This window comes from Lissotriton vulgaris, chromosome 3_1 (assembly GCF_964263255.1).
Source record: "Lissotriton vulgaris chromosome 3_1, aLisVul1.2, whole genome shotgun sequence".
Lineage (NCBI taxonomy): Eukaryota > Metazoa > Chordata > Amphibia > Caudata > Salamandridae > Lissotriton > Lissotriton vulgaris.
Window position 1 is genome coordinate 1,823,245,661 of NC_141689.1, and position 13,638 is coordinate 1,823,259,298.

Consider the following 13,638-nt stretch of genomic DNA (forward strand, 5'->3'; position numbering starts at 1 on the left):
TACATCTGGACAGTAGACATCTTTTTGGTTTCTACCTTGGAGGGCAGAGTTTCCGGTTCTGCTGCGCCACCCAAGGTTTTACTGAAAGCCCCAGCATATATTGTCAGGCTCTCAAGAATCAGTTGGACTCCCTGATGCTCTCACAAGGAGCTACTCTGTTGCAATATGTAGATGACCTCTTAAATGCTGCCACGTCTGCTCCACTTTGTGAACAGGCAACAGTACGTCTGCTTCACCACCTTGCCTCCCACAATCATAAGGTTTCCTTGAAAAAATAGCAATTTTGTTGAGAGAAAGTGGCCTACCTCGGCCACCTCCTCCCGAATGAGGGAAGACAACTTACGACTGACCGAGTGTCCTTTATTACCTCCATGCTACCCCCTTTGACACATAAACAAGTATGTGCCTTTATAGGCCTCACTTCCTATTGCAGACAACGGATCCCTAACTTCTCAGCCATTTTCAAACCTCTTTTAGCTCTCACTATTAAAGATATGCCAGAAAGAGGTTTTCCATGGACAACTAAGCATGTGGCTGCCTTTCAGACACTCAAAGATGCCTTATTTACAGCTCCAGTGTTAGGCACCCCAGACTACGGCAAAAAAAATGTCCTTTTTGTCCATGAGACACATGGCTGCGTATGCGCGGTCTTAACTCAGATTTTTGGAGACAAACATCGCCGTGTGCTTATTTCTCGGCTACACTTGACCCAGTAGCCCGAGCCCTCCCTGGATGTTTACGCGCAACTGCTGCTGCTGCACTTATGGTCCGCCAGAGTGCAGGTATTGTTATGTCTTCAACATTGACCTTAATGCTCCCACATGCAGTAGATACCTTGCTCAACAACACCAAGACACAACACCTCACCAGTGCACGACTTACAGGTTATGAGCTCACTCTTTTTTCAAGTCACATTGACATTAGGAGATGTAATATTCTAAACCCAGCTACACTACTCCCTACTGAGACACAAGGGAAAAATTCTGCCTCTCATTACTGCATATTACGGACTGAAGAAGAGACAAAGGGTTGTGTGGACCTACAAGACAACCCCCTAACAGACGCTGAGGGAACACTATACATTGATGGTTCATGTCTTAAAAGATCGGATGGAACTACATCTGCTGCATATGCCCTCACCACTCTTGTTACAGAAGTTGTGACAGCACAAATTCCACAGGCATCGGCCCAAGAGGCTGAATTAATGGCTTTGACACAAGCTTGTGAAATCAGTAAAAACATGACTGTTAATATCTATAGGGACAGTCAGTACGCCTTTGGGGTGGCTCACAATTTTGGTAGACTCTGGAAAGAAACAAATTTTCTCACCTCACATGGGACCAGAACACAGCATTATCCCCCTGATACACAGACTTCGAGACGCCTTGACATTACCTAGAAAAGTTGCAGTGATTAAATGTAAAGCCCACCAGAAAGTGACTGATGATGTAGGGGAAGGCAATTCCCTTTCAGACCACACAGCAAGACAGACTGCTCTAAGTAAATCAGATGGAATGTTTGTGACAGGACCAGCCAGATGGGTGGTGGAAGGAGGAATGTTGGAAAATACTATTCAGAGTGTGGTCGAGATTCAATCTCATGCCACTGCAAAAGAACTGCACACATTGAGGAACATCTGGCAGACAAAGAGATAGAGGGATGTTGGGTGCGTATATCCGAAGGGAGGCAATGAATGTTACCAGACAGTCATGCGCCCCAGTTGTCACTATGGCCCATGGCCCTGCCCATATCAGTGCAAAGGGAATATGCAAGTTACTAGAGCCAACATGGTATAATTAAAAAATACCCCTATATGCTGACCGAGTGGTTAAGTCATGTATGATCTGCCTTATGCACAATCCAGGAAAAGGTACAGTTACCCCCACTGGTGGCTTCTCCCCACCTACGTTTCCTTTTGAGGCCATCCAGATAGATTATATCCACATGGACAGGTGTGCGAATTTGAAATATGTCCTTGTAGTGGTCTGTGCCTTCAGCAGATGGGTGGAGGCCTACCCCACCAAGGATTGCACAGCTATTACAACGGCCAAAGTTTTGTTAAAAGAATACTTTCCCCAATTTGGGTTGCCCAGTTTGATATGGAGTGACAATGGCCAACATTTTACAGCCAATGTGGTCTAGTTTGTGTGTTCCGGGCTTGGTGTCAGACAAAAGTTTCATGCTGCTAATCACCCCCAGTCAGCCGGATTGGTGGAGAAATACAATGGGGTGCTTCAATTAAAATTGGCCAAAATAGTGGCTGAAACAGGCGTTACCTGAGTAGATGCCCTACCCCTTGTTCGCTTGCCAGTAAGGACGACTGCCCACTCAAGGATAGGATTATCTCCCTACGAATTGGTATTTGGTAGATCAGCTAATGTATGGGGCGCACCAAGGCCAAAGAAATTGTCTGATGTTGAGTTCCCAGTATTAACTGACTACCTGTACCAGTTAACCGATTCTTTTCGTACTCTTTATCATCAGGTACACGCTGCTATCCCGACAAGAGCGAAGGCCCAGGTCACACCATTAAGCCAGGTGACTGGGTGGTGATCTGAAATTTTCAGCGTACCAAGTGTCTGGAGCCACGCTGGTCGCACCCCGATAGGTTCTTCTGGCCACCCGCACTGCTGTAAAAGTCGAAGGGAGAAAGAACTGGATACATGCTATCCATTGTAAAAGGGTGCTTCTCTCCCTCCCGTACGACCATTGGGTGAAAGAAGGACTGCCGGATTGCGACACAGATGTAGTACTGACCTTTGTCCCTTTCAGTGATGCTCAGCTTCATTACACCACTACGAAAGCCAAAACTGATCGAATCTTAGGGGGTCTAGTCATCCCTCCTCTGCAGGACCAGAGGAAGGAACAAGAAGCTCTCTTTCCAGACCACTCCATACCTTCTTCCTCTCGCTACAACTTGAGGCCAAGAAAAGGGGCTGGCCCTTGACTCTGCCTGGTGTCTAATAGGCTGTAGGGCTGTAATATCTCTGGCTGAGACCAACGCTGGTATGCTTGACCAATGGGAAGTCCGTAGGACTCTTGGTATTCACATCCAGTGAAGTAACCACCAATCACAAACAGCCGCTAGAGACAACAGGCTGAGCACAATGGCAGCAGTCCGAGGGTCTGAAGCGCACTAGAAATATGTCAAACCTCTGAACAATAAATGCTTCCTTTCCACAATAGTTATACTTTTTGCTCTCCTCATCCTGCTGGTTGTGGGAGGGTTTCTGTTACTGACCTCTACCCCAGCTACTCTGGCTATGACACCTACACTTGCAGAACATCTCCACGCCACCTTGTCACCCCATGAACTACCACGACGCCTGGAATTCATGAACAGTACTTTTGTACAATTATTGCACCAGCATCAGCTTGTGATTAAAAACTCGAACTGTTGGGTATGTGGGCTCATGCCACACTCTATGACACACACTGTCCCCTATTTCGTCTATCCATTTTCTGTTTTTGGGTCCTGTCTGGTTTGGAGGATGCTCGTCACCGATGCATATGCGATCAATGGAACAACGAGCTCCATCATTGGCGATTTTTATGATACTTTCACCCGAAACAGAACAGTAATCCTTTCTACCCTACAACGACATCTGACATCTTGAACATCTCTCGTGCTGAACGCAATGAGATGGTTGTGTTCAACACCTCAAGTAGAATAATCTTCTCCAGCTTTCGGTCCAGACACAGACCCCTAGATGCATCAACGTTGTCATTTGCGATTCCTTAATTGCGAAAAATAAGGAATCGCAATTAAGGATTCGCAAATGGCAATGCATCATTAATTTCGCTATTTTTTTGGGATTCGGTAAAAATCGCATTTTTTACCGAATTCCAATAAAATTGCGATTTCCAAATAGCGAATCCGATATTCCCATTCATTCCTATGGGCTGAAATGCCCATAGGAATGAATGGGAATTGCGAATTCGCAATTTTGAATCGGAATGCATCAAAGCCTTTCAAGGGTGGAGAGGGGGGTCCAAAGGACCCCCCCCCTGCACTCATGAAATGCACTTTTACATGTGAGTTACATACACACATGTCCTAAGGACATGTGTGCCTGTAACGTACACGTTTAAAAAATGCATTTTCATGCGTTTTTAAACATTTTTGCAAATTACCACGAAGTTCAACTTCGTGGTAATTTGCATTTGCAATTTTGGAAATCGCAAATGTTTTGGGGATGATGCATTGCTGTTAAGGAATCGCAAATGTGCGATTCCTTAACAGCAATCGCATTTTTTTGGAACTCGCAAAAAAAGCGATTTCCAAAAAATGCTTGATGCATCCCAGTAACCAATTTAGGAAGTGCAAAAGGCCGATTTATGCGAATCGCACCGTTTGCACTTCCTAAAACGGTTGATGCATCTGGGCAAATGTTCCCACAAAATTGCAAGCTTTCAATGTAATCAACACGCATGGTCAAGTGTGCATAAAAGGACTGGGGACCCGGGAGGTAGGAGTCAATGACTGCGCAATTGTCAGTACACTGAATATTACCTCAACACCACTCCTAATCGCTTCTCCAAATACCTATTTTGTTTAACATGTTTTGCCACTCAATGGCAAAATTAGGGTCTGAAGAAAATACGTTTTTACTAGGTCCTATTAATTTCCTTACATTCCTCCATTTCTTGCCATCTCGAGACAAAACCCTGCCTACAGCCTCCATTTCTGCTGACGCTAAAAAAACTATCACATACCCAAGCCCCCTGTTCTTTGCAGTTAACCAATTCATCAACAGAAAGCCATGAGACACCTATGCCCTGTGTAAACAAGCTTGTTTTTCATCTTCTGCTCCATGCTTGGTAAACATCCTTGATGCTGTGATCAGGTCATCTGGAAAATGGTCTGACTGACCGAGCCTTGATCAAGCTGATTGAACAATGGTCTGACTGACCGAGCCTTGATCAAGCTGATTGAACAATGGTCTGAATGCAGAGTCTTGATCAAGCTGATTGAACAATGGTCTTAATGCCGAGACTTGATCAGGTCATCAATACAAAAACCGCCTTCATCAGGTCATCAACTACAAACACTGCCCTGATTGATCAATGCACAGAATGCCAAAAGAGTGGAATAAAAATGTATATAAGGCTTTTTTGCTGCGGAATAAAGCAGCAGCCTCCTGGGTTTTGTCTAACCCTGGGCGTAGTGGGCGTAGTGGGGCTTCGCGGAGCTACGTGAAGTGGGCGAGAAACTACGCCCACCTCCGCACTCCGCGTAGCCCCACTACGCACCGCAGGCCTCCCTCCCTCCCGCCCTCCCTAAATACTTTAATTTAAATGTGTAAAAGAATTAAAAGGCACTTACCTTGCCCGCCGCTGCCCGCCGCGTCCCCGGGGCTCGCTCTCTACATCGCCGCCGTCTTGGGTACTAATGCGCATGCGCGGTCGGCCGCGCATGCGCATTTCTCATGAGAAATGTGCATGCGCGGCCGCCCGCGCATGCCCATTAGTACCCAAGACGGCAGCGGTGAAGAGAGCGAGCCCCGGGGACGCGGCGGGCAGCGGCGGGCAAGGTAAGTGCCTTTTAATTCTTTCACACATTTAAATTAAAGTATTTAGGGAGGGCGGGAGGGAGGCGGGTGGCGGCCAGCTGCGCACCGTCTGCGGAGCGTGTGTAGTGCCGAATTCTACGCCTGCTATGCAAAATGCGTAGAAGCCGGCACTACGCACACTCCGTGCACGGAGCGTAGCTGCCCGCCCACCCTTAGTTTTGTCTCTGACTAGCTTGGGACTCTGTTCCATAGCCCGGGCTATTGTAATAAAGGTGGTTCTCTCTGCAGACGAAGGTTTCCGGATCCACTTTATTATATCAGGAGGGTGTTAGACCTGTCCGCCTGTGGGTGTTCCCTATCTATTGTTTTTTTTCTTGTCCCCTTTCTGCCTCTCAATTCCTTTTATTTTTATGTCCACTTGACTTTTTGGGCATTGTCCTAGGGGATAGGTGCTCCTTGTTACAATAATTTTTCTAGGCCTAGGTGACCCTCATAATGGTGGAAATCTAGTCACACTAAATGGTGGCTAGAAACTGCCATAACTGTTTACCTCATAGCTTCGGGCCATAGGGTTACAGTGAGGGGTTCCAGAGCGTTCTAGTCCACTCCGGACTACCGTGGCTGGGCTATATAGGGAGAACTGGTGGGCAGCCATTTTGTTCTGCTGTGGGGAGTCTAGTCAGGAGCTTAGGCAACTGAAAAGGGAGGTTGGTGCGCAAAGCGGAGGTTTGACTGTCCTTAGGGGTTGCTACCTCTCACTACTGATGCCATCCCCTATGAGCTGACCTAGCCCTGCCCCCCCATTAGTTCATCATCCCTCTTTGTGACTTTGTTTGGGACTTTAAACGAGGTGGGAGGGCATACGATTTGGCAGTCAGAGGGGTGTCACAACCTCCAGGAAGGGACTACAATTCCTGCCATTTCATTCTCACACTTGTTATGCGGCCGTCTGGAGGCCTCGGCTGCCCGACCTCTGGCTAACCTGTCAGAAACCCCCGGAGACTGCCCCATCAGTACAGGCTCTAAGGCATTACTGCAGTCCCCAGCTTAATCGGCGCATCTGGCACAGGCTTACCTTTCTGTCCCAAGCCCCTGCAACAAGTGAGGCAAGTGCCCCTTCCGCAGTCTGCCGACTACGGGTCCGCTGAAGTGAACCTGAAGCGGGCCAGCGTGTGAGGCAAGTGCCGCTTCCGCAGTCCGCCGACTACGGGTCTGATGAAGTGAACCTGAAGGGGGCCGGCGTGTGAGGCAAGTGCTGCTTCCGCCGACATCGAGGAAGTCAAAGGTGAGGCCAAGTAAAGTCCCGCCCCAACGCTGATGGGAGAGAGCGGCCGGGAGCAAAGGGGCAGAATCGAAGGAAGCCAACCCTGAGCATGTTCCCCCCACCCCGAGGGAGGTTCTTTCCACACTCCAACGCTGAGATGAGGGACGCGTAAAAGAGAGATGTTGACTAACAAGGGCGAGTGGTTTCCCCTCAGAAAGTTTAGTGGCTAGGGTCCCTCCTCCCCTGAGCAGAGTGGCAGAAGAGAAGACCTTGAACCGTGGATTCTCAGGGACGCTGTTAATGCCTCAGGCATCAAAGTAAGCTGGGAGTTGGGTTGACGAATTAGTGTAAGCATAAGAACTCTGCGGGCCCATTCTTTGATCGTTCTCTCTGTGACTCATTGGGAGAGAGCGTGTGGAGGCCCTGGGTGCTGGAGACAGCAGAGTTACACTGTGGGTGGAGTCAGAGTCTGACAGGACGAAGGAAGCAGGAACCACTTTGGCCTGACTGACACTAATTTGAAATTGGGGCTTGGCCGATGAACCGAGTGGGTTATGTTAACAGGCTAAAGCCGAAGTGTAGCCATAATACCTTGAAAGAATCTGCCTCCTTATTTTGTTAAATTGATTTTATGAACTGCCCAATCAATGTGATTGTTTTCACTAACAATTTCCTGCCTGTATGGATCGCCATTATGAACTTTCTCCTTAAATGAATGTGGAATGTACTCACTGTGTAAATGATCTATTGCTTTGGTCTACAGGCAGCATTCTAGGCTAACAACTGTTTGATTCCTTTTTCAGGATACCAGTGCTGTAGATTTATTATTGGAACTTGTTCTTTTTCGAAAGGGGTAATGTAATGAATTCCTGTTTATAGCTAACCTACTCTTCCTGATATATTGAGTGCTAAAAGTATTCGCCTATGAAATGTGATCTGGTACTTAAATATATGTTTTACAAATGCAGGCGTTTCAGAAGTAATGACTATTATGTGATTTATTGAATTATATGCAGCTGATAAACTAACTGAAGGAAAGATAAAGCTTTTCTACTTTTTATAATTACGGTGTAGTGTCATTTTTGGGTGGATGTACGCTGGATTACTGTGAAAGTGTGGCGCAAGTACCTCAGACAGCCTAAGAGTTAGATCTTTCCGCTTGAGCCAGGCTACCCTAGGTGGACCGGTAGCACCGGGTCCAACAGAGGGTAAGAGTAGACTTGGGTGATTCCCACACCGCCAAGCCCCCACTCCTCCTTGAGGTGGGCTTTTCTTGGTTCTACAACCAGCCCAATTTTTACCATTGGTTGGCTTTCTTATCAATCTCATTTGTTTGTTTCTTATTTGATGGCTTTCCTTCCTGTTCTTCTGCTTGACCTTCCCCTGGTTTCTTTACCATTTTAAGGTGTCGCGTGCACAGAGCTTGCGCTGTGCTTTCGAAATCTATTGTTTTAAATTTTTATAGGGGCTTACATCCTGCCCTCTCACTTTTTATTGGTTCCTGTGCTTGCAACTTACCTTTCCTCCATTTCTATTGGCTGTGACATATTTTCCTGCATTTACCAATGCTTGATCCTAATCTGCTTCTCTTATCAGTTTCCCATAGCCAAAATACTGTTAACATCCACTTTGGTGGAACTATTTTCCATAAAGGTTTGCCTCTTTCTGCTTTTTTGTGTTGCAGCAGATTGCAGCAGATTTATATAGTGCAACTTATCAACCGGAGAGATTACGTGATTTTCCCAAAATCAAAGGATATTGCACCGCAGAGACTCGAACGGGGATCCCCAGCTCTTCAGTCCGCAGCTCTGGCCACTGCGCCACATCCTCTTCACCCCTGTGATACTTGTTTCCCTTTCCACCCTCTGTCAGCCCTTGTAAAAAACGTATTTACATGCAGCAGCTTATTAAATTGTTTACCCTGCCTCGTGCATCTTTCCCCAAAGATAAGCAGGAGACACCAAGACAGCCTCATCAGGCTGTGGGACCACTGCCTGCTCTTAAAAAATACTTTCACATTGATTCACAAAGGGGAAAGGGTTCCCTGGGGAACCCCTCCTGTTTGTGACTGGCTTACCACCTACTTGAAGTAGGTGGTAACTGATTGTTTTGCAATTACATTTGAGGTAGCAAAACAATCGTACATACCAGTGCAATTCGCTATCAGGAATGGACGCCCTTGACATGCCCCTTCCTAATAGAGACTCTAACCCGCTATGTTGTGGTTGAGAGTCGCAAAATAGGGGTCCTGGCGCTGAATAACAGATGTTTATTGTTACCCAACTCAATGGAACTCATTTTATCGACCTCAAATGGATGAAAGGTTGAGTGGACCCACCAGGATTTGTACCTGTAGACAGTAAGAATGGTTTTGAGATGTCAATCTAAGTGGGCGCACTGCCAGTATGGAAGCACTGTTTAGGCTAATATGTGGTGCAACTAGGTGAGTGGAAAACCATATAACCACTCAGGGGAGATGTCAGCTAGCTGAGCAAGTCCTGAAACAATGTATAGACGGACCTTATGCACACACTGAGTAAAATATAGACGTAGGTCAATGTATAAATTTCTGAAAGGTGACAGCAACAAATTATTGTTTGCAGAGGAACATATTAGCGCACAAAAGAAATCAATTAAATGGTGAAGAACAAATGAAATATGATGACAAAGGAGAGTCTTGGTGTCCTTGTTTAATAATCAAAGCTTGACAACAACCAGCCGACACGTGTTTCATCGCATCTCGCGATTCTTCAGGGCTGGAAATAATATAGAAAAAAGGCTTTTTTTGGACACTATACATGTACAAACGGATAAGAACCATCATGTTCAATTAAAAGCCGGTGTCGGAGACAAGTATCAAGCAAAATCTTGACATGCAAGGATCAACAGACCTGAGAAGGTATGTGGAAGACATCCTTTAGTGTAGTGACCAAATGAAGTGATATAACTAGAGCCTGTGATCATACCGTATTCATCATGCATACATGGTGATACTAAGTCCGCCACTTGTGCTACCTCAACACGTCATGCATATATGCAGAACCGCAGACTTGTGAACAGCATGTGCACGGTGTTCAGTGATTTCGTACTGAGAACAACGAATTGTGAGGAAGTTCTCTTATTGGTGAACTAAGTGACATGCGTCAAGAGTGTGGACCGTGAATAGATATATATGTTCCGACACATACCTTTAGGTGGCTGTACTTAAGCCAAAACGGTCTAAATTATCAAAAAAAATAAATAACAAAGGAAAGAAAGGAAAAAAGGGGAGAGAAAAAGGGGAAAGAGACATATTAAGTGACTCAGGTTGAGAAAAACTTTAATACTAAAGTATTCAATGAGTAGACCAGAGGGCCTGGTGAGCTATTTATTAATCAAAATTAGAGGAATAAAGAAGAGTGCTCACCGCTCCTCCGGTGATAATTCGGACCCAGGAGGGCCCAAGACCAGTACTTGTTCGACTATTCAAGGGTATTAAATAGACTGGAACAAGGTAAGAGAAACATAAACCATTGGTGAGACAAAGTAGCCAGATTGCTGCTACTTGTTCAAGCGAAGCATACATGACGGTGATTCATGAGAACATGGATTGCAAACTGACTAGTGCCATGGTTAAATGTGTTCTTAACATTTAACTCAAGTGGCATGCGCTAAGTTTTGTAGTCTTATTAAAATCATGATCTAAAGACCCAAATGGGGCCTATATTGATCAGCTTAACATCTGTGAGAAACTGCTGCATCTCGTAACATGCTATCAGTGTTTCAAAAACTCATAATTTCTGTAGTTACAACGTAAGAACTGTAGACAACGTTATGTGTAGACTCTATACAGTGTTAACTCATCTAGTGAAGTCGAAAATTATTTAGTGGTTGTAGGTAAAACATGAAGGGATTAAACATCCAAAGACCTTAACGTTTCTAATCAAGGCCAGTGGCGATCACTAGGTTGATCTAGCACAAGGTGAATTAGATAACAGAAACACTAGACAATCTAATCAAGTGAGTTCTCTGGTTTCTTGAAGACATATTATCCAGATTCTAAGACAGACGAAGCTATGCAGTAGCGAAAAAACAAGTCATTAGAGTCAAAACTACTAAAGTACCTTCAAAGCGAAATGCGCTTGTAAATCCCCCGGGAGATCGAGTATAAGTACAGTTGCGCCGGTAATCTCCGTATCTACAAGTGCGTAGAAAGGAAATTAGAACGAACACATCGTATATAATGTGTGTAACAGGTTTCTAAGCCATGCGAGGGAACAAAGCCCCTGCTTACCCGTTAAGTTTAGTGGTCTGTAGACAAGACATAGAGGCCGCTCTATGCTCTTGAGAAAAGAGGTTTATCTGCAAAACACAATTGTAAGCAAAAACGATGACCACTAAGTCTGCGTCGAGTCCAGCACATGTTACCACAATAGTACAAACAATAAGTTTGAGACTGCCGGCTCTACTCACATATGATCGTCTCGGTTAGCTTGTTTCTCCCAGGTCTCCGTGTTCCTTGTGTGGACACGTGACCCGGAAGTGGAGAATAAGTTAAATAGGTCTGCCCCTCATGACGTCCTCGCAACCACTAGAGTGTGTTTCTGAACGGTGTCAACCCGGAAGTAGGACGTGTGTGTCCCATATGAGCGCCATTTAGGATGTAGATAATCACGTAAATAAATAAAGGAGAAAACGAGTAGTATTTTATGAATTATTGTTGTTCTGGAAAAATATCTACCCTCCAAATGATCCATAGAAGACAAAAAATGGAGTCCATGAAAGACACATGTAACAAACCAACGCAGTGAAAACACTATTGTGAGTTAATAGCGGTGCATAAAGATACTTGAGAAAGACCAATTTAGTGATTTGTAGAAAAACTGGTCAAAGGGTAAATTTCATTAACCTGGGTGAATCTTGTATGGTGTCAAATGCACCTTGCATGCACGAAAAATGCAGAGTGATAAAGGTGTTGTGGATGTTTTCCCAACCTCTCTTACAATATACATGCATACCGAATCAATGTATAGAAAATCCTTATAACAATTGTAATTATTACCGTTATATGAAACTGATGATTACATTCCAGTTTGTAATAACAGAAAACATGCTTATACGCGAGTGGTATACATTATTTGGCACAGTTAAGTAGACATGACATTCTGTAGATATTCTTATAAACAACATACTAAATAAACATAAACCAACTATACAAATTAATTCATGTAGTAGAGTTGCTATTAATGTCAAAAGTATGTCGAGTATGGCCAATGTAACTACACAATAGGTTAGTCACCTAGAAAAAATTGAAGTTCGGAATCGAAGTTGAGACCTAGACCCACTGCATACATTTTCATAATCCACATTGCTTCAGAGCGTCTAAGCTTGAGTTCCCTGTTACCTCCTCTGACACCCAAGTTAACTGTGTCGATGCCAAAGAAGGAGACAGGTCTATCGTTGTAAGATTGTTGGCACCCTGCTACATGTAAGGCCACAGGATATCTTGGATCTGGTTTTAGTATCGCTCTCATGTGTTCAGAGATTCTGTCTTTAAGGGGTCGTATCGTACTTCCTATGTATTGCTTGCCACATTTGCATTCAATGATATACACCACATATCTAGTCAAACAATTGATATTGGTGTTGATTGTAAAAATGTCTCCCTTCGGGTTAGTAAATTCTTTAGTGTTATGTTTGGCCCATCTACACATGGCGCAGAAACCGCATTTATAGAAACCCTTACTGCGTGTAGAGAGCCAATTATCTGCGTTCAAGCCGTGCGATACAGTAGGGCTGAGTCTGTTTCTAAGGGAATTACCCTTTCTGAAACTGATATGGGGTCTATCAGTGACATATGGAAGTAAAGATTTCTCAGTCTTCAGTATCCCCCAATGTTTGGTCATACTTTTTCTTAGGGTATGATGAAAGGAATTACATTCCGTGACCAACCTGATTGGGCTGTCTGTGGATTGGGAATGCCTTTTGGGCTGTAAAGTATCGATTCTCTTAGCCTTGGCAATTCTTGATTCAGCTTTCTTAATGTTTTTTTTAGAATATCCTCTTTTGAAGAACCTGTTTTTCATGTTGAGTATGCAGTCTCTAAATTCAATATCTTCACTGCATAACCTTCTAGCTCTCAGAAATTCCCCATATGGGATGGAATTTATCTGGTGCGGAGGATGTGAACTGGAAGCATGTAAGATTGAGTTACATGAGGTGAACTTCCTAAAGAGTTTGCTGTGAAGAGTATCATTTGCCACATAAAACTCAATGTCCAAAAACTCAATTTTGGTTTGGCTATATGACATTGTAAATTGGATCTCCCACGTGTTATTATTAAGGTGGGTGAAAAATTCTGTAAGTAGATTCGCAGAACCTGACCATAGAAGGATACAGTCGTCTATATAACGTCCCCAGAAAATTATCGAGTCAATGTATTGCGTACCCTTTTCACCCCAGATGAGGTCGGCCTCCAGACTGCCCCTAAAAAGATTGGCGAACGATGGGGAAAATTTGGATCCCATCGCCACACCCTCTTTTGGCGGTACCACTTCTGGTCAAAAACAAAAAAGTTGTTTTTTAAGACTAGTTCCATCAGTTCTGATAACATTTCAGTGTGTTGGAAAAGTGATGCTGGTCGGTTATGTAGGAATCTATTTATTGCTGATAGACCTAAATCTATGCTGATGCTAGTGTATAATGCCACTACGTCCATTGTAACAAGAAATGTGTCTGGTTGCCATTGAATATCTGATAGAGTGCTCAGAATGTGTCTGGAGTCTTGTATATAGGACGGAAGATTTTGTACTAACGGACCGAGAAATAGATCGATGTATTCAGTCATCCTTTCTGTTGGACCTCCTATGCCTGAAACAATTG